Source organism: Hippocampus comes, unplaced genomic scaffold, assembly GCF_001891065.2.
Source record: "Hippocampus comes isolate QL1 unplaced genomic scaffold, H_comes_QL1_v1.1 scaffold159, whole genome shotgun sequence".
In the NCBI taxonomy this organism is placed as follows: domain Eukaryota; kingdom Metazoa; phylum Chordata; class Actinopteri; order Syngnathiformes; family Syngnathidae; genus Hippocampus; species Hippocampus comes.
Window position 1 is genome coordinate 163402 of NW_017805742.1, and position 18567 is coordinate 181968.

An 18567-nucleotide genomic window follows, 5' to 3' on the forward strand; every position below is an offset into this window, starting at 1 on the left:
CGAACAAGACTGACTGCACATGCAGTCGGAACAAGACTGACACGGAGCAGCATGTGTGTCAGGGACTGCCTGACATCATGACAGATAAGTGTGATAACACGGGGGTGGGGGGGGGGGCACGGGAAACTTCCTGGCTTACAAGGGTTAAACGGGGGCCAAAATTCACACATGGTCAAATCTGGACATGCTAGAATTAAAAGTCCACAGTCACTACAAAACACAAAACTAACGCTGCTAACCCATGATTGTTACATTTTGCACAGAGGCACCGGTGTATTGGGACTGGACGCTTAATGTGCAGAACAAGCGCGTTCTGTTTACAATGTTGTGAAAGTACCCAGAATGCAACATGTTGCTTAGCGTGTAGCGCAGGGATGCCCAAACAGTCGCTCGCGATCGACCGGTAGCCCTCGGACTGGCCCCAAGTCGATTGCAGGGTGTGTAGGGGGAATTGAGGGTTTGGTTGGCTTAAAAAGTAGATATTCTGTCAAAAAAGGTTGTCGCGTATTCAAAATGGATTCTGGTTGAACTTCAAGGTCGCCACCGTAACGCACACCGGCTCCAGACAGGACGATTGTGGAACAATATTGCCCTGCAAATCAATTCCATTCGTCAAACTGATTATTTGGCATCGGCAGAAATCTGTGAACTAGTTCTGCACAATATCATTCTATTTGTTTCTATTACAGTGCAAAATAAATAAATAACTAAATAAATATCCGCTTGTGCAAATGCATTCATGTAGATGAGAAATACTTGTGCACGTAGCCTTATTCTAGCAGCCCTTACACAAGCAGTGATCCGGGTATTAAAATGTAGCTCCTGAACTGCTGAGTGGGACATTACAAAGCTAGCTAGCAGAGGGTCACAGGCATGCTGTTGGGCTATTGTTGAATTTGCACATGATCAGTTGTGTAAGTGCTGCACGGTTTAAGTGGGAATGCGGTGGAGGAGAGTGAAGCGAAGGCGGATCCACGCAACATGTTCAGTTGCGGGCCAGTTGACGAACAAGAAAGCATAGGTAGGACTTTGATTTAGTTGGGTGTTCTTTCAATCATGGCGCAAAATGGAGCCCAAGCGCTGGCTAATAGGCGGGTAGTCATCAAGGGAGTACATGTTCAAGTGATGCATCTCAACTGTTCGAAGATCTTTGTATGTTGGGGAGAAGCCAAGTTTAGCCTGGGTTGATAGCGGAAGATTAGTCTTTTGTTCTGCTGGGCAACGACGCCATTTTTAATGGATTTGAAATTATTTTCAAATGTTGGGGAAACAAAGCATGCGGTACCGTAATCGTAAAGCTGTTTGTAGGGGATAGCGGCTGGGGTCGTGTTTCCATTCCTTGCATGGGAGGGGCCCCCCTACTGTTGTCCGCCATGTCTTTGTTGATGCTCCGTAAGTATTTCGGCACCCCTCTATATGCACAGGATGCCAAGAGTCTGACACAGGCAGCAGGGAGGGCTTTGAGCGCCTCAATGATATCATTAGCACTTGACTATTTTTGGCGCCGGCACAAACAGGTCGCCTATGTTGTTACTAGCCACCGCGCAGGCAGATTCGGCCTAAAAACGTCAGCAACTAGTCGCCCATGTGGGTGCCAGCTGGGTATCATCCAAATGATCAAGGTCCCTGCAGTTTCCAGTGAGGTGCCTAGGAGCCTCCGGTTCCCCAGTAATAGGCCATTATCAAGCCCAGAGCTGCCCAAAACAAACACAGGCATGTGACAGATAATACCGTTCAGACGTCACTGCAGACGCACGGTGTCATGCAAAAGACAAAAGCAACCAAGGCGGAGAAGGTGCCATGATGAAATTCTATGCTTTGTTCTCAGAAAACAAATACTGCATACGCTAGCTCTATTGCAGTACTTCAGTTTTTTTATTTTTTATTTTATGGCTTTTTATAGCATACATGCAAGTGTGAATTTAAGGTTGCTTTAGTGTGTGGCGCCATGTTTTGCCACAGCAGGCCTGGTTGTAATGAGTTCCACTGGGAGAGAGGAGTTAAAAAAAAAAAAAGCTCTCTTGGTCTGGAACCTCGAGATAAACTGGGGTTCACTGTTGTGTTGTTATTTAAAAATAAATAAGAGTGACGTCTGCTGCAAAGGACTTGAATAGTGAGGCAGAGAGGCGCTGTAAAAAGGGCTGCGACTCGGGAGAGATAAGACTTCATGTCAGTGTGTGCACGCGTGTGCGTAGATGTGTAAGGGCCAGAACGTTCTGCAAGTTGTGCAGCTGCGTGTATGTTGCATTTGGACCCGAGCCAAGAATCAGCGCAACAGGAACGCCATAAAACTTAAAGCTATTGTGTGTGCTGCTATATGCCTTTTTTGCTTGCCCCCCCCCCCCCTTTGCCTCTGAAAGCTACTATTCATGACAAGGACAGAGGGACACTACACAATGGATCTCAATTCTGCCCTGCCGAATGTGGAACAATAAACAAACGAATTCAGTCTTTCCAGTCTCCGCCCACCCGAGCGGTTGCATGTACAACATGCTCTTTGCCAGCCAAGGTGGAGCTGACGAGGCCAAAGGTCGACCGTGTTGCTCGTAGGCCATCAAACTGTCTCACGTCCCAGCTGGATATGAGGTAGGGAGGGCCGAACAACAATTGCGTACATGGATGGAATAATTGATAACGGCCTGGGACGTCACGCAGCTCATTAGAGAACTGAGTAAAGGTGATTAAAGGCCGCCTGTTTTTCAAGAAAGGGGAAAACATGATTAGTCACATAGGGTGACATAACTGCTGGTGAAGTGTCTGTGCATCGATGTGAAAATTATTGCATTTATGTCCTTGAAAAGTGACTGGGTTCAAGTCCCAAACGTGCGTCGGTGTATCTTACGGGCACTGCCTGATTGTATAGCAAAGCGTGTTTTAAATAGTTCATCATGGTGATTTAGCAGTTCATGTTTCATCTTGGTGACAAAGAGGCAGATTGAAATGTAGAACTTGGTAGGGGTTGAACAAATGAATCGACTAGTCGACCAGTCGACTTTACAACTCGGCGTCGGCGTTTAAAAGCTTCAAGTGGATTAACTGCTAATCTCGTGTTTTGGGGCATCTCGTTTTAATCGGCCTATTTCTCTGTTTGGTCGTCTGCGATAGCACTGCTGTGATTGATTCAGGTTTTTTTTTTGCCATGGTCTCGTTTCAGTATTATCATCGAGGTACTGTGCGCATGTAGTGGATACAAGCTAGAATGTTGGTATCGTGACAAGGCTATTTGTGCATGTCTAACGGCTTTATTTGTGTACCTGCTGATATCAGCTACCCATGAAATGCAAATAGAGCGTGTCAAAGCAATGCGACGAAGAGAAAGGATTGTTGTTGTATTATCTTAGATCTCAAGTTACAAAAGACACCGCTTTGTGTTTTTGCCTCATTACACCATGGGACATTTGAAAAAGTGCTCAGACTGTCTGTGGGAAATTTATTTGCCTACAAAGTGCCAGCCTTTGCCCTCTCAGATCAGAGGTCAACAGGTCAACTGGGTCAGTGTGGATTCCCCTCCCCGAATTGGGGTTCTTTCTAATTTTTGTGTACTTAGATAGGGGTGCGAAAACAAGGTTGCAAAAGTACAGGGATCACAGTACAGATGACAACAGATACTTGAAACCTTGCACCCCTGAAGCAGATCGGGGGGGGGGGGGGCTTTCTGAGTCATAAACTCTGTCCAAGACACAGTGGGTCCATCTTGGACAATAGTGCACACTTCCAGAGTGCATCTTGCATCTTTCAAACAACAGTCTGTCTTGCCTTCCATCGTGAAGTTCTCACTCACAACGTTGGAGAATAATATGCGCACTGAAAAACGGTTACGTTGCGCCGTCAAAATAAATAAATAAATAAGTAAGTAAGTAAGTAAATAAATAAATAGCAGCTTGGAAAAAAGAAAATCAGGGACACAGGCAAAACTGTCAGTGAGTCTTTATCTCGGTGTAAAGTCCAAATTATCTTTAGGCAGGAAGGGACATTTCCGAAGCAGGACAAGAATGACATGCACATGCTTTGAAGACAGTAGGCCGCGCGTGACCACTGCCTGATGTGTAATCTGACAAGATACCCGGAGATGCATGCAGGTTGGTGGAGTAAAGCTTGACTAACAAGGGGCACATTCCATCCACTGATTCACACCAAAAGGGGGGATGAATTTTCTTCACCCAGATTTGACGGCACTCTAAAAATCAGTTACAAACTAAAAAAACGGACTTTTTTTTTTTGCATCCAAAAATATATATTTGGTTTCTCTGCATTCCATGTGACAGTCTGTCACAAATTGTGAACATTTGCGAGTAACTGACATCACTACAAAATGGTAGTAAATAACAATGTTAATACAGTTTTGGCCTGTGAATCACCCCGACAGAAAAAAAAAATCCACAAATAGTTGCTGACATCCAAAATCTGAATCCTGTAAATCAAGATGTCAAACTTCATGATACTTCCTTGACACCAATTACTACTTTCCTATTAGCCCGAGCTTTGTGCAATCATCTGGGAAATTCAGCATATGGCACACAAAACACAAAGGCTCCACAGAAACCAAAACACGTGAATTTGGGAATACAGAAAGACAAATTGACAGGAATGCGGCCTCGAGGAAGCATGAGACCGATGTAATGTGAGCCAACCTTTCGCGCTGGTTTCAACTCAGCACATCAAGAGAGCGAGAGAGAGAGAGAGCGGGGTCGCACGGGCGCTCACCCAAATAATGCTATCAATCAGGAGTGGGTGCATTAATGGCCTCTCCTCCCTCGTCATTTAACACTTTCAAAGACATGTCGGGCGCAGCAAAGGCGCCCTGTGGGTCACACCGAGGCCACTTCCTTTGCCGGCCACCCCCTCCATCCCTTGAAAAAGTGACATCGCGGCCACCTCCTCCTCCTCTTCTTCTCTTCACTTCCTTTCTCCTCATGCACTCACCGTTTCTCAGCCCAAATGGGTCAGCGCCGAGGTCACAAGGTCCACCTGCGGCACTCATGCATACACGTTTTTTTTTTTTTTTTTTATGCTGGCACACTTAATACACATTGCACACGCGGCGTTATCATTGCAGTACATGCCCTCGTCAAAGCAGCAATGCGAGGGAGCGATTACATGCGATGCAAATGCAACAGCAGTCACGATAACGCTCCCTTAAAGGGGGATCCTTAAAGCTGCACACACACACACAAATCATATTTACAAAAGCGGCTTTATAAGTCAACGCATGAAGGTCACGTTGCAAGGAGGGAGCTATCGGCGCGAAGGTTTACACAAAGAAATATGTTTCTATGCATTCAGCCATCTTGAAATTTGTGTCGCAAAACCTACAGCTGATTGCTCCTTTGCAAAAACAAAAAAAAAAATTAAGTGCGCACAATCAGATTAGTGTAAGAGGCCCAAGGAGAGGGAACTTTTTTTTTCTTCAAGTTCAAGAGGTAACCTACACAAGGAGTCACTGTTGTCGAAATATTTCTCTTTAACGTATAGGAAGGAGCTTGTTTCACAGTGCACCACACATGAATAAATCAATGACTTTAATAAATGCAAGCGGAACAAAGCTCCGGAGTTCTTTCAAGAAGGATGAGTATAAAAGAGACACCTGATTACGAGGACATTGAGGCGGCGCACAAGAAAACAAGCTGTCACTGTGCACGGCTTGGGCACCTGCTCAGACAAAGACGCAGTGTGCCATGGAACAAAACGTTTGGGAGCCCACAGATGCACCACCAGCCATCTACTACAGATGCCCGTAAGTGTCAAGACAGGGCCGCAGTCTAAAAGCACGCACGCGCACACAAACTTACTTCCTCAAAGACACATTAAAGTTCTAAACAAATGAGCATTTCATCAAAATGACAATCTTCCCTCTCGGGGAAGGAACTGCTGCGTGTAACCAAGACTTTTGTGAAAGTCGGGCAGGGAGAGGGGGGTTAGGGTTCCCTCCCAACCTGTCTGACAGGAAACTGGGTTACACAAGCCGGACTCTGCAAGTTGGACAGGATATGACCAAATTTGGGCAAGTACAATGGAACACGTGTAATACTACTACTAATCAGAGGAAACAACGTAAAGTTCCAAGAGGTGCGTCTTCCTGTGAGTGGGAGTGCTTCAAACACTGCCACCATCCGCAAAAAAAAAAAAAAAAAAGTGACGGCTGTTACATATTTAAACCCTCGGCTGGAATGCGAATGAAGCAGGAAATTATGCAGCCAAGTCAATCTGGAGCAGAGGTGGCGGTGCAATCTTGCTAGTTTCTATTTCTTCCACCTCGTGACATGGATTTGGATTTACACGATGTTTGTGGTGGGCCGGTGTCAAATTTCTAGAAATAATTTACCGTTGACCTATAAGAGCCCGTACTTAGGTTTTTCAAATTGTCAAGATTTGAGGTACGAGTGAGCTTCAGATATGCTACTGCTTGATCGAAGTAAATTAAAAAAAAAAAAAAGCAGAGCAACAGTTGAGGAAGACTTTCAGCCTTTTTTTTTTTTTTTTGCACAGCACAACATTCATCTCAAACATGAGAAACTGTTAATAGGCTTGTCTCATCCAACGGTAATTACACTGAAGACTAGTTCATGTGTTTCTTTCTGTACAGTATTGGTAAACAGATTAGGAGAGGGGATTGAACGCATTGGAATGTTTTAGTCATCGTTGTGCGATCACAGCTGTAGTTTGCTTTGCAATGTGAGATTTCTTTTTTTTTTGTGTGCGTGTGTTCAAGTTGCATGACAAGTTGTCACGCTAAAAAGTGTTATTAGTCAAACATACTACGTTCAAGAAAAGATTGCTTTAAAATAATATTTGATTAAAATCAAACATTTTCATTCCAATTGCAAGACTGAATGGAATCATGATTCATTATTGGCTGAACTCACCTTGTACAGTATTCATTAGCGCTATGCTGCATGTGCCGGTTACTCCAGCGTCTTAAGTTATGAATAACTGATAAGTGAATCATGTATCAGGTGCACAACATCTCCTCTGCAGGAAAGTCCTGTTTTTAACTCTCACACAATCGCTGCCGACAAGAGAATGAAAGTATAATGGGCACTCTCGGTGCAAGCTTACAATAAGGTGGGCCCACCTGTCAATGCCAGAGACAGATGGTCTAATTGTGAGTGTCTGAGAAAAAAAAGGGTGTGCACCGGAAAGGAAAGACAGTTGGGGTAACTGGAACGTTGATTGGATCTGGAGAAAAAGCTGTCCGCGAGCACCATCAGGTGGCGGAAAGAGGTCACTGCGGATTGAGACGACATGAATGGACGCGTCCGTTTTCTGTACAGCTTATTTCTCTTCACATATTTAATTTGAAATCGCGCATTCGGAGCTTAATTACCGCCAAAAATGTGTAAATAATACATATAGTTTTGATTCACACTTCTGAAATGTAAAACAAAAAAAATTGTTCAAGCTCAGATTGCTTTTAATTATATGTTATTATTCATAACTAATGATAATCAGCTTTGTGAAGACACTGATCATGTTAATGATTTCTCACAATAATTATCAAAGAAGATTTGGCAAGGGGGGATATAAATATGAACCACTATGAATCTCTGCAAGTGTTTGCATTTTCAAAAGATGACTTCTATAATATTCCTAGGAAATCGCAATGTCCAATCAATGCTGAGCCTTTTTTTTTGTTTCCCCAGAAGATGCCCACGGGCTACTCATGCCCATGAGGCACAGTTGGTGACTTCTGATTTAAGAAGTGGAAGCTCCCCCTGCTGGCTGTAGAAGCGATGTGCAATTAACAAGACTTAACAGGAAAAAAAAGGTGGTCCAGCACTGGAAATCAGTAAAAATGTTGAGGAACATTCACATAATGCAAACAAAATGGAATATGAAGGGTTGAAAAATAAAAATGAATGGATATTCTATAGCAGGGGTGTCCAAGTCCGGACCTTGAGAGCCCCTTAACCAGCCCGTTTTATATGTCTCCCTCTTCCAACAGACCTGATTCAAATGATCAGGTTCGTTATCAGGTTTCTCAGAACTCGCTGATGAGCTGATCACTGGAATCAGGTGTGTTGGGGGAGGGAGATAGGCTGGAGAGGGGCGCTTGAGAAGCGGACTTGGGCATTCCAGTTTTCCATATCATGACTAGAACTGTGAGTCCCAATCCTAAAAATACAGGACAAGGAGCAGAAAACATAAAATAACTTTCAAATTACAGAAAATGTTTAATCACTTAATTGGTGCATAAATGGAAGCGGCACACAAAATGCACTTCCACTACTACTCTCAAAATTCACCTGTTGCCATCCATAAAACGGAATAAACCATCCATGGCACTCACACATTGAATAAGTACATTTCTGACTACATTGAGACGTCATCATTTGTATTCAGTACACACGTGACCCAATTTTGGATGTAAAATATTTGCCTTGGCTAAAATAAAAGGTTGGGAGACACTGAGCTGGTTAATGTCATCTTCGGTCTCCTTGACGGAAAACAGTCATGTGATTAGCAGAGAGGCGTGGCTGCACAAGGCTGTCTGACCATGACAGCGAGGCCATAAATAGCCCTTCGTTTCTCACTACTGTAGCGGACTCAAAATTATCGTCCATCCGTCCATTTTCTGTACCGCTTGTCCTCATTAGCGTCGCGAGTGAGCTATCCCAGCTGACTTTCCAGCCTTCAATGAACCTAACATGCATGATTTTGGGAAGGTGGAAGGAAACCAGAGTACCCTGTGCAAAACGCCACTCAAGAAGGCCGGAATCCAGATTCGAATCCCAAACGTCATGGACTGTGATGAAGCCATGCCAACCACAAGTCCACCCGTCCTCCCGCTATAAATAACCTTTAAAGTGTTTTGCTTTTCTTCTAAATCATTTACCCATTAGTGTCCTATCAGTCCGGAAAAACACAAGCATGCGCACGCTTGCTGGACCCTGTTTGAATATTGGCATCAATCAGTTTTAAAAATGATTAATGGGATCTGTCAAACACAGATAAGGGACCGTCAAATGCTTGGCTAACATTTGGAAAATAGATGTGAATAAAATATTCTAACTAAAGGGGTAGGGTTTTTTTTAATTGTTTTTTTTAAGCTACCACCACGCCTAAGGAAAAACAACATATTTTACAGGGGAAAACACTTGGGCAGAAAGATGTTAACAAGATGTTAGCTTAGGGTGCAGTGTACACTGACACAAAAATATCTAATGTTAATAACACGAACACAGACAAACAAATCCCAACCCCTCACCTTTTCCCCCTACACTCCTCACGATTGACTTGGGACCAGTCCGCGGGCTACCAGTCGATGGTCTAAAGGATGTTCATGTCATTTCTTGCTCTCCAATGGGAGAGTCATGCTTATTCACCAAGGAGACCCGTCTCATGAGCGCTGTGTGTACATCCACGGTCAATTATCAAGGAAACATAATGTTCTTCATGCCCACAAATAACATCGACTGAGCCGACACCGGTCTGGATAGTCCAGAATGAATAAGAGTAGCAGCACAACTTTGACAAGATGGACTTGCCATGTTTGGAGACAAAGGAAGATATTGTGCAAAGCCAACTTGGAAACAGCAGCCAGATCATGAGGCAACACCGCAAACCTATTTCAGCATTTCAGAAAGCACCACAGGCAAAGAGAACATCGACAAAGTTGAGCGATTAATGGAATACTAATCACTGGGTGTGCGGTAAATAATGTTCCAGTGATGATAAAATATAAGCGGTTCATTTTTATCCTGGGACCATTTAGCGTCTAAATACAGAAAGAATTAGATTGACTATGCCCAAGATTAGATAACATATCTCTGGTGTTTGGCCGAAACCTCCTAAATTACAAATTGGTCAATTTCTTCTACTACTTTTTAAAATCTATACTATTGGTCAGTCTATACGTGCAGGGGTTGCTTTTTTTTTTGGTTTTGTTACAAATTATTGGTTGAACTTGGTTGAATTCATACAAATTTAATGGTTGAACTACGTGTTGGGAGTCTCCTGGAACGGGCTATTTTGGAGGCATGCAACGTCTGCGATGTAGCGATTTACAGAGGTGGTAATGTCCCCTAAATCTCAAGACTTAACCCCATTTTAAATAAGTTCCAAGTTACTGTGGCAGAAAAAAAAACCCCAAGACACTGATTTCAAGACAAGCCCGTGCCATCTTATCAGATGACCCACCATGTGTTAGGTCACCCGTGTCAAACCCAAGGCCCGCGGGCCAGCTCAGGCCCGGTGCATCGTTTTATGTGGCCTTCGGAAAGAAAATCATGTATGTCAACTGGCATGATCCTTGCTAAAATCTGTACCAAAATGTCAAATTGTCATGTGTATTAAGTAACGATGAGATTTTTGCAATTATTTAGTTCCCCTGTTTACAGTTCCTTGAACAATAATTGACAAACTATTGTAGTCCACTTGGCTGATTTCAAAACTAACAATCCATTCATTTGCCGTGTACAAGTAATCATGCAATGAGACGATTAAACATTTTTGTGGTTTCACTGCGTCATAACGGCCCTCCGAGGGAAGACTCCAAAGTGGCCCGTGACAAAAATGGGTTTGACACCCCTGCGCTAGGTGTCGTTTTTCACACTCCGAGGACACACCCATCACCCTTTACACTCATAAATTCTTGATGTGCGTACTAGTGTCCCACTAGACACAAGAAATGTGCAATCACTACTGATTTAAGTGACATGCTAAACAAAAAGCATGTGTGTATTGTGTATTTCAAACAACTACATCACTAGCTTAATGCCGATAAACAATGCAAAACTCCTTTGACAGGCTAACCAATAGCATCGATGTTGTGGTGTTTCCAACCTTTAAGCAACGGATATCTGAACACAAATGATACAGCTAATATGTAGACAGTTAATATAACAATACCTTTGTGCATGTATTATTTATCCTCTGACGAAGATTATTTGGGCATTACTAAGCAGTTGTGACCTTCATGTCTATCTGTCTGATTTTACTGCCCGCCGGTGGCCGAGGCACACACGCCAGATGGTGCCACAACAAATGAATCATCAATGACTCAAAGTACAATATTGTAGTGTGCCATTTTATTTTATTTTTGTAATCAAATTCGGCCTCGGTGCACTCAGTTTTCCCACCGCTGTTCTAAAATGAACTGTCAATCTCCTCACACAAAAAGACATGCGGCATCATTGACGTGTTGCATCACTGTTTCTTTCACAGTTGACGAGACGACGTCGACCTGATACTCGGACTCCCAGGAGTCACGGTGCGAAATGAAAGCCGCCACGGCTTGTTCTTTCTTTTCTTACCCATTTGAGAGGGTTGCTACGGCAACACTTCCGGACTGGCTCGCTGACTCTATAAATCTGAGGTTGATGTCAGCCTGATTAGGGGGCAGGTGCTACAAACATGTGTCTTCGCACGCAAAGTTTCCTCAACAATCATTCAGTGCAATTTATGCTTCAAACGTACATTTCAGACAGAAGCAGCAGAGCACAATGACATATTTTTTTGCTTAGTTTAAGATTTCGGAGTGCCGATGTCAAGTCACTTGGCCTATTCTGGGCAAATTAAGACTTCCAGTAAAGCTTGGTATTCCGTGAACGCACGTGTTCCGTTGCCAAACCGACAGTAGGGTGTGACTGTCTCACCATTCACCACCACTCCTCTAAGTACATCTGCTCCTAGCTACGGAGGAATTCAAGCAAAAGCCAACTACTGGAGGCGAAAGCTTGTGACTAGCAACACAAATAATGCACATACTTTTATTTTATTAGGATGTGTAGCGGATCAGTTCACAAGGATCCCAGTATTAAATCCTGATGGTTGGTTGTTGCTTTCTTCTTCTTTTTTTTTTTTTTTTCCTCCATGTCATTTTTCACTGTATCGGCATTCAAAGCCTGGAGTCGGAATCAAATCCAGTTGTTTGCCACATTGATAAAACAAACATGACATTCTGGGGAACCGACCCCAGAATGTCATGTTTGTTTTATGAAATAGCATTCAATTGTAAAAAGTCAACTCAAACAAGCATTCAGGGGCAACATTCAAAACACTCCCCCAGTCATCAACAACAAACAAACAAAACAAGATCAATTTATACCATACATAAATATAAATATAAGAAAACATAACTACTGACTTGGTGCAACACTACCTGAAGAAAATAACCCAGAAATCATGGGACAGTAGAAAAAAAAAAATACACCTCCGTTCAAATGCCAGGTTTTTGTGAGCTAAAAACAAGGCCAAGATAAATCATTTCAAAACTTTTTTCCACGATAAATGTGAACTAAAACCGGTACAACTAAAGAGAGGAAAAAAAAAATCTTTTGGAGAGTGAAAATAAAACAACAACTAAGATATTGGGGTTTCACAAGTGTGCGTAAAATTAGAGTCAGTACACATGCCAAGCATTCCAAGTGCCTCCGATTAACTCAAAATACAGCTCCGTTGTTCTAGTCGGCTTTTCCTGCCGGTTTCTCTTCGTAGCAGAAAATTGACACTTTTGGAATCAATATTTCATGAAAACACACTTAAAATCTCCCATACACGTGTAGGGTGTGTGTGTGTGTGGGGGGGGGGGGGCTGTGTGTTCTGGTCGATACAGTATCTGTGTGTCACAACACTCACATGTTCACTTACTAACCACGATGTTTGAGAAACAATCTAACACGTTCTAACCAATGGATCAAAATTATGCCTTTGAAAAGATAATCATGCTCAGTTTTGATTGACAGATCCCAACAAATGAAAAACAATAAATTATAGTAAACTTCAGCTTGGAGTGACAGATAAAACAGCTTGAGGCAAATACGCTACGCCTTTTATTTGGAGAATTGAGTAATAAGCAGAGATGGGACTATGTAAATGCCTAATCTAAGTTATTCCAGTTTCATTCGAGTCGAACGTTGCTGCCGCAAAAATGAAGCACTCGCTTTGCACGCACTAGCTGTAGTTTGTTGTATTGCAACAACTGACGCTGTACTTTATACTCAGTTACCAACGTTAAAACGTCTGTACAGTAAACAACAGCTTTATGGATGGCAATAGTTTGGACTCTGAAACAAATGATACCAACATTTTGTTTGGAAATCCGTGTAAAACAAACAACAAAAAAGGTAAACTGGCGTTACGAAATGAATCATATTCCATAACCTATCCCGACTCCAAGTGTTGCTCTTTTACGCCTGACTGTCAGAGGCTTGCAGACAAAGCTGCCAATCGGGTCAGGCAGCATTCTGTGCGAGAGGAAGTGCAATGCGCACAACTTCCAGAAGAGCCTGTTACCCAGTAACACATTAAAGCATTGGTTACGGCCGTGTGTGCCACTTCCCACGTGATCCGAAACAGTTTCGCCATTGTGCAGTGAGCTAAACTCAGATGGCGACAAAGGCAAAAGGAGCAAATTGATCCCCTCCTCAAAAAAGCTGGCCAGGGGATTTCCACCATGTTGGATGTTCATCAGTGATATCTACATTTGAATTTCTGACAAAGATTTTTTTTTTAAACATCAAATCACTGATGATTTTTTTTTTAACCATAAAAAAATCTGTCAAAAATTCCATGTTATGTAATATTCAGCCAGCATGTTTCACGCTAATGGTCATGTGACAGTCCTACGCTGAATATTTGACACTGACTTTTTGATAGAGAGAGAAAAAAAAAAACTTAAAAAATAAATTTGTGCCAAAAATGCCACGTAAAATTCGGATAATTTTTTTTTTAATTTACGGAAAAAATAAATCATCCGGGTAACCAAGAGGGAAGCTAGGAAAACGCATCCGCGTTTTTCTGAAGCCATCCAAAATAGGGTCAGTCACGTTATGCTTCACTTGTCACGTAACAATGACACACGAAAATTTTGACACCAAATGTGATTACGGTACAACAAAAAACAAGGTAAAAACATTCAAAATTAAGCGGAGAAAAAATTAGCATTAAATTCAGTGTAAAAAAAAAAAAAAAGTTACCCAAAGTCCAAAGGCCAAATGTTACGCTCAATTGGTCACATGACACTGCTATGCTTAGTCTCTCAAGTCGTGAATTTTTGACACCGATTTTTTTTCAATGGTGAAAAAGTGGGTCAAGAAAAAAAAATCTGGGTTTGAAATTCAAATTCAAACTGATGGCATCCTTTCAAACTAATCCAAGCACAAAGCAAGTCATTGCTCCCATCTTGACCACCGCTCTTTGTCTTACTAATCAATTTACATGCATCCCACGTTATAGAAAACCCTGCCAACCAAAAGCGAGCCGATTCAAATGCAAGCCATCCCACCAAAGCCTACAAGAGAGCTAATGAGGGCAGAAACTGGACTTTCAGGGTCAAAGGCTACGTTTTTACCGGGAGCCATAAGATGTTGCTGTTCAAAACAAGGGGACAAAAATAAACACCCTCATGAATGTTGACATTTTCTTTTTTGTGTGTGTGCGCGTGTGCGTGTGTGTGTGTGTGTGTGTGTGTGCGTGTGTGTGTGTGTGTGTGTGTGTGCGCGAATACAGAGACAAGCATTTGTTCAAAAGGCGTCACACACCAGGCAGACTCATGACCAGAACCTGATGGCATCAAACAAGAGAGCTGTTCATTTCCAGTGCAATGTTCCCCAGCAATATCGCAGAATTATAATCAATAATTCCGGATGGAATTTTTATAGTATACAGGCAAACCCCTACTGAACAACATTCACCCTACAAACATTTCAAGACGTAGGAACACTTTGTTAAAACGTTTAATATATGCCACCGGATATCACGGTTGGTTTTCCGCGCTGCAACGAGGTGCGACAATGAGGCACTCTAGAGCAGCCACTCCTGGGAAGATGCATTTTCAAGGTGTAAGCATTGCAAGCTACCTAATTGCATGTCGCGGTTTTGCAAGCTAACCGCTGATATGCTCAAATTCTTATACAATGGGTGAGGGATGACTCATGCCAAACACCCAATTGTATCACTGGGCCTCCATTTTAGCCTTTCACCAAATTCGGAAAACTGAAATGGTGAAAAACAGTTTAACGCTATGTTTCCACAATCGAGTACGGAACAGTTCTTGGTGTTTGCAGTTTTAGCAATTATCTTCTAGCATGTATCATGTATTTGGAAGCACTTCTATGAACTGCGGGTGGTCTGGAAGACATCCCCTTTAACAAAGGGTGGTTTCGCTGTACAACTAAAAATGGCACAGCGTGTTCCCGCTGCTACCGAGGCTAGAACCTGCATGTTTATGTGCGTGTTTACCTCCCTTCACTGTATTGCGAGCCTTATTCTTCTCATGCATATGAGTCATAACACTGTAATTCATAACAACAATGTGTGCATGTCAGCATGAAGACAGGAAGTGAGTGTGTGAGTGAGCGAGCGAAATCCTCAGCGTCCACTCCACTCCCGATGCTGGCCGTAGTGTGAGAAAAGGCTTTGACGGCAGTGAATGGAGTACTAATGAGTATGCTTTATCAACTGTCCATCTCGATGTTCAAATCTGTATGAAGCCACGCACATGCACAAAAAAGTTTCAATTTAAAATGCTCAATAACCTATACGCGGAAACTTAATTTGACCTTCTCGAAACTTTCGAATGCAAGTCCGACGGGACAAGGAGCTGAGTGGCGAAATTCCGTCCCAACGGGTGTTTGATCCAAGAATGGACCAATAAACTCAAACAGGATTATCTCAGAGGGAAGTGGCCATTGAGAGTGTCACAGTGTCATCAACAGGTTGCAAGAGAGATCCAGATAGACTGCAAGACTCACAGAAAGGCATAGAAATTGATTTATTTGGAAACTGACATTCACAGGTATTTGCGAGTAGTGTACTTCACATTAGAGAAATCCCATGACTCTCAGGTCAATGATGGACCTCCTGCCATCTAATACTAAAAGACAAGTATCCAATTGGCAATAAATAATACTTTTTGGACCAATCACTGCTCCATATGATCAGCTCACTTATTTCTCTGCATCAGGTCCTCTGCTTCCAACATGACACCAAGTTTAAAATCACGCTGCTTTATAATGAATGTAAAGTCAGAGGTTGGTTTAAATGCAGTGATGCATTTACTTGCAAGTGCCCCAATTTAGGAGTTTTTCGAAATAGATGCTGTCACTTGGTCGATATTTTTCTTTGTGCTGTGAGATGAAACTTGAGGTACATTGAAAACAAAACTTTAGAGAAGTTAGAGCATTGTAACGCCCTCGCCGTTGGTTTAAGGAGAGACATACGTCACCAATGCACTTTCAGTCATGCATTAAATGGGCCAAATTGCCCAACACACAAATACAAAAGGAGAACACTGGAAAGGAGCTGCAGTAGGCCACAACTCACGCCCAGATGCTCACACACAGAATACCGACTGCAGCTCCTGACATCAGTCACGAAGCTGAGTCCTTCAAAGGCACAACATCCAACACACAAACACATGATGTGCAGCAATAACATGTTTTAAAACATGTTTATTTACATTATTTTATTTTGGAGTATGTTTTATTTTATTATTTCCAATCAAATACAGCACTAATGCTATTTGTTTTTTTTTTAAACACAAATAGGGTTTTTTTTCCCCTAGACATTCATGAAATTTCAATAGATTTCAAAGCGGGTGAAGAGTAAGTCAAGGTACCGTTGGATCTGTGAATGATTCGTGGAACACACGATTTTACTTTCCAGAAGACACAAACAGTGAGAAGCCTGCAAGGAATACAATACAGTACTCACAAGGCCCCGGCACAGCCTTTAGCTTCCAACGCTCACTTGTTGAATGCGTCAATAAGTCACATTTCGAAGATTGGTTTGACAAGATTAGGACTAAAAAACAAGAGCCGTTGTTGCATAAGAAGCCAATGTGAGTTTGCCTCATGAAACAAGTGGCACGAAACAAGGCGATCATGTCTAAAGACTGTGTCTTACCTGGCCGAGGTGGTTTACGTGCACTCAGGTCTTTCCGTGTCTCCTTGCACTGAGTCGAGCTGTATCCGTCAACACACGCTGGGAGGAGACCTTTCCCTCGGCTCTGTAGCACAATGTCACAACTACTCAACTGCCCACCAAACGTGCTTACAACACACAGTAGACTGCCAGCTGTTAAACGGACATGAAACACACACTGCCCACTTGAAAGCTGTAGAGTCGCGCCGATTTCACTTTCCGCTGACGTTTGCTGAGAACTGTTGACAACTTTGGACTTTTCCCCCCTTTTTTTTAACGCAAACCAATACGAGTCCCCGTCTCCGTTCCTTTTCCTCCTCCGACCGACAGGGTGCTTCGAGACGACAACACCCGAATTTTGACGGGAGGAGAGAGGCGGTCCAAGGCAGACCCTGGCGGATGTTGGCAAGCGAGTTAGCAGTTGGCGGATGCACTGCTTCCTAATAATATTTTCAAAATAAGACGACAAGTTAGTTTAGAAATGGAGGTAGCGGGACCTTCAGTGGAGACTTACCCGACGTACACTAAGTGACGGGGTGTGGGTGTAATTGGAGGGTGAAGGAGGAGGGTACCAAGGCTATTTCAGGTGTTCCGCCATACAAAAGCTATTCATACAACCCCTCCAAATTCTTCAGAAAACGTTGATAAACATTCTTTGCATGTTCCCCACGGAAAATGGGGCGAAATGTGAGGAAAAATAACGGAAAAATCGGGAAAAAACAACAAAGGTAAATTATCTGGAGACACCTGGGAGGGGGGTAAGTAAACCCCTGTAGCTCTGCCAGTGCATAACCAAATCTTAAAAAAAAAAACAACACAAGCAGCACATAACAGCAAGCATTTGGGGCACATGTTCAAGCCAAATAAAGACCAATTGTCACTAAAATTATTCAAACAATTATGAAAAAACCCCAGATGTATTTCTTTCAACACAATCAACACAGACATTAATACAACTATGAAAAAAGGGCAGCGGATAGAATTTTTTTCCCATCCATCCGTTATCAAAACCGTTTGGTCATCGCGAGAGTAGCGGGCATGCTGGAGCCTATCCCATCTGTCTTCCGGCAGTAGGCGGGGTAGACCCTGAACTGGTCGCTAGCCAATCGCAGGGCACACATTGACAAACAACCATTCACACAATCATTTTCATCTACTGGAGTGCAAAATGGCGTGTGCTTGAGCACCGCCTAGTGGCTCTGTGTGCCCATGCCAGGAAAAATAGTAGCAAACATGGAGGGCTGGCAGTGAATGAGTCAGTGAGAGATATGAAAACCGAAAAGGGGAACATGACAGGCGGGCTTACAGTGTTTAAGTGTCGGGTGACTAACCCTCGTGCCCCCACCAAATCCCCATCCTTGTGAATGCAAGCGTTGTCACCTGTGGTAACAGAAGGCCTTGAACCTCCATTTTGGCTCCGAGGAGACTCCCCAGAGTAATGTGGTGGCTGGGAGGCGAACCCGGGTGTGTCCCCGACCACCGACCACTCAGAGTTCCCATCCGGGAGCGGCCTGTTGTTGATCGGGTCGAAGTCGTAGGGGTCCATGAACTCCCGCAGGTCACCCATGCTGGACATGGGTGGTGGAATGTGATCCTGCGGCTGCGCCTCGACCCGCTCCGGTGGTGGACTTGCATTGGAAAGGCGCTTGTTTGACATTTTGTTGCCCAAAATCTGAAATCCCAATTCCTCTCCACGTCTCAGTG

The 18567-nt window shown here is 43.2% G+C and overlaps 1 protein-coding gene across 3 annotated transcripts in view; it reads right to left on the bottom strand.

Annotated features, from left to right (window-relative positions):
- The window catches only part of LOC109524140 (guanine nucleotide-binding protein G(I)/G(S)/G(O) subunit gamma-12-like), a 44672-nt gene extending 27425 nt beyond the window's left edge, over window positions 1-17247 (bottom strand). The window contains exons 1-2 of one of the 3 annotated variants that reach the window (XM_019883769.1): window positions 17050-17247; window positions 16846-16948 (exon numbers count right to left, since the gene is read on the bottom strand). The gene's annotated coding sequence lies outside the window, so the exon portion shown is untranslated. Of the gene's footprint in view, window positions 1-16845; window positions 16949-17029 lie in introns of all 3 variants that reach the window. The other 2 variants (XM_019883771.1, XM_019883770.1) reach the window with 2 other exon arrangements.
- Window positions 17248-18567: the final 1320 nt, after the last annotated feature.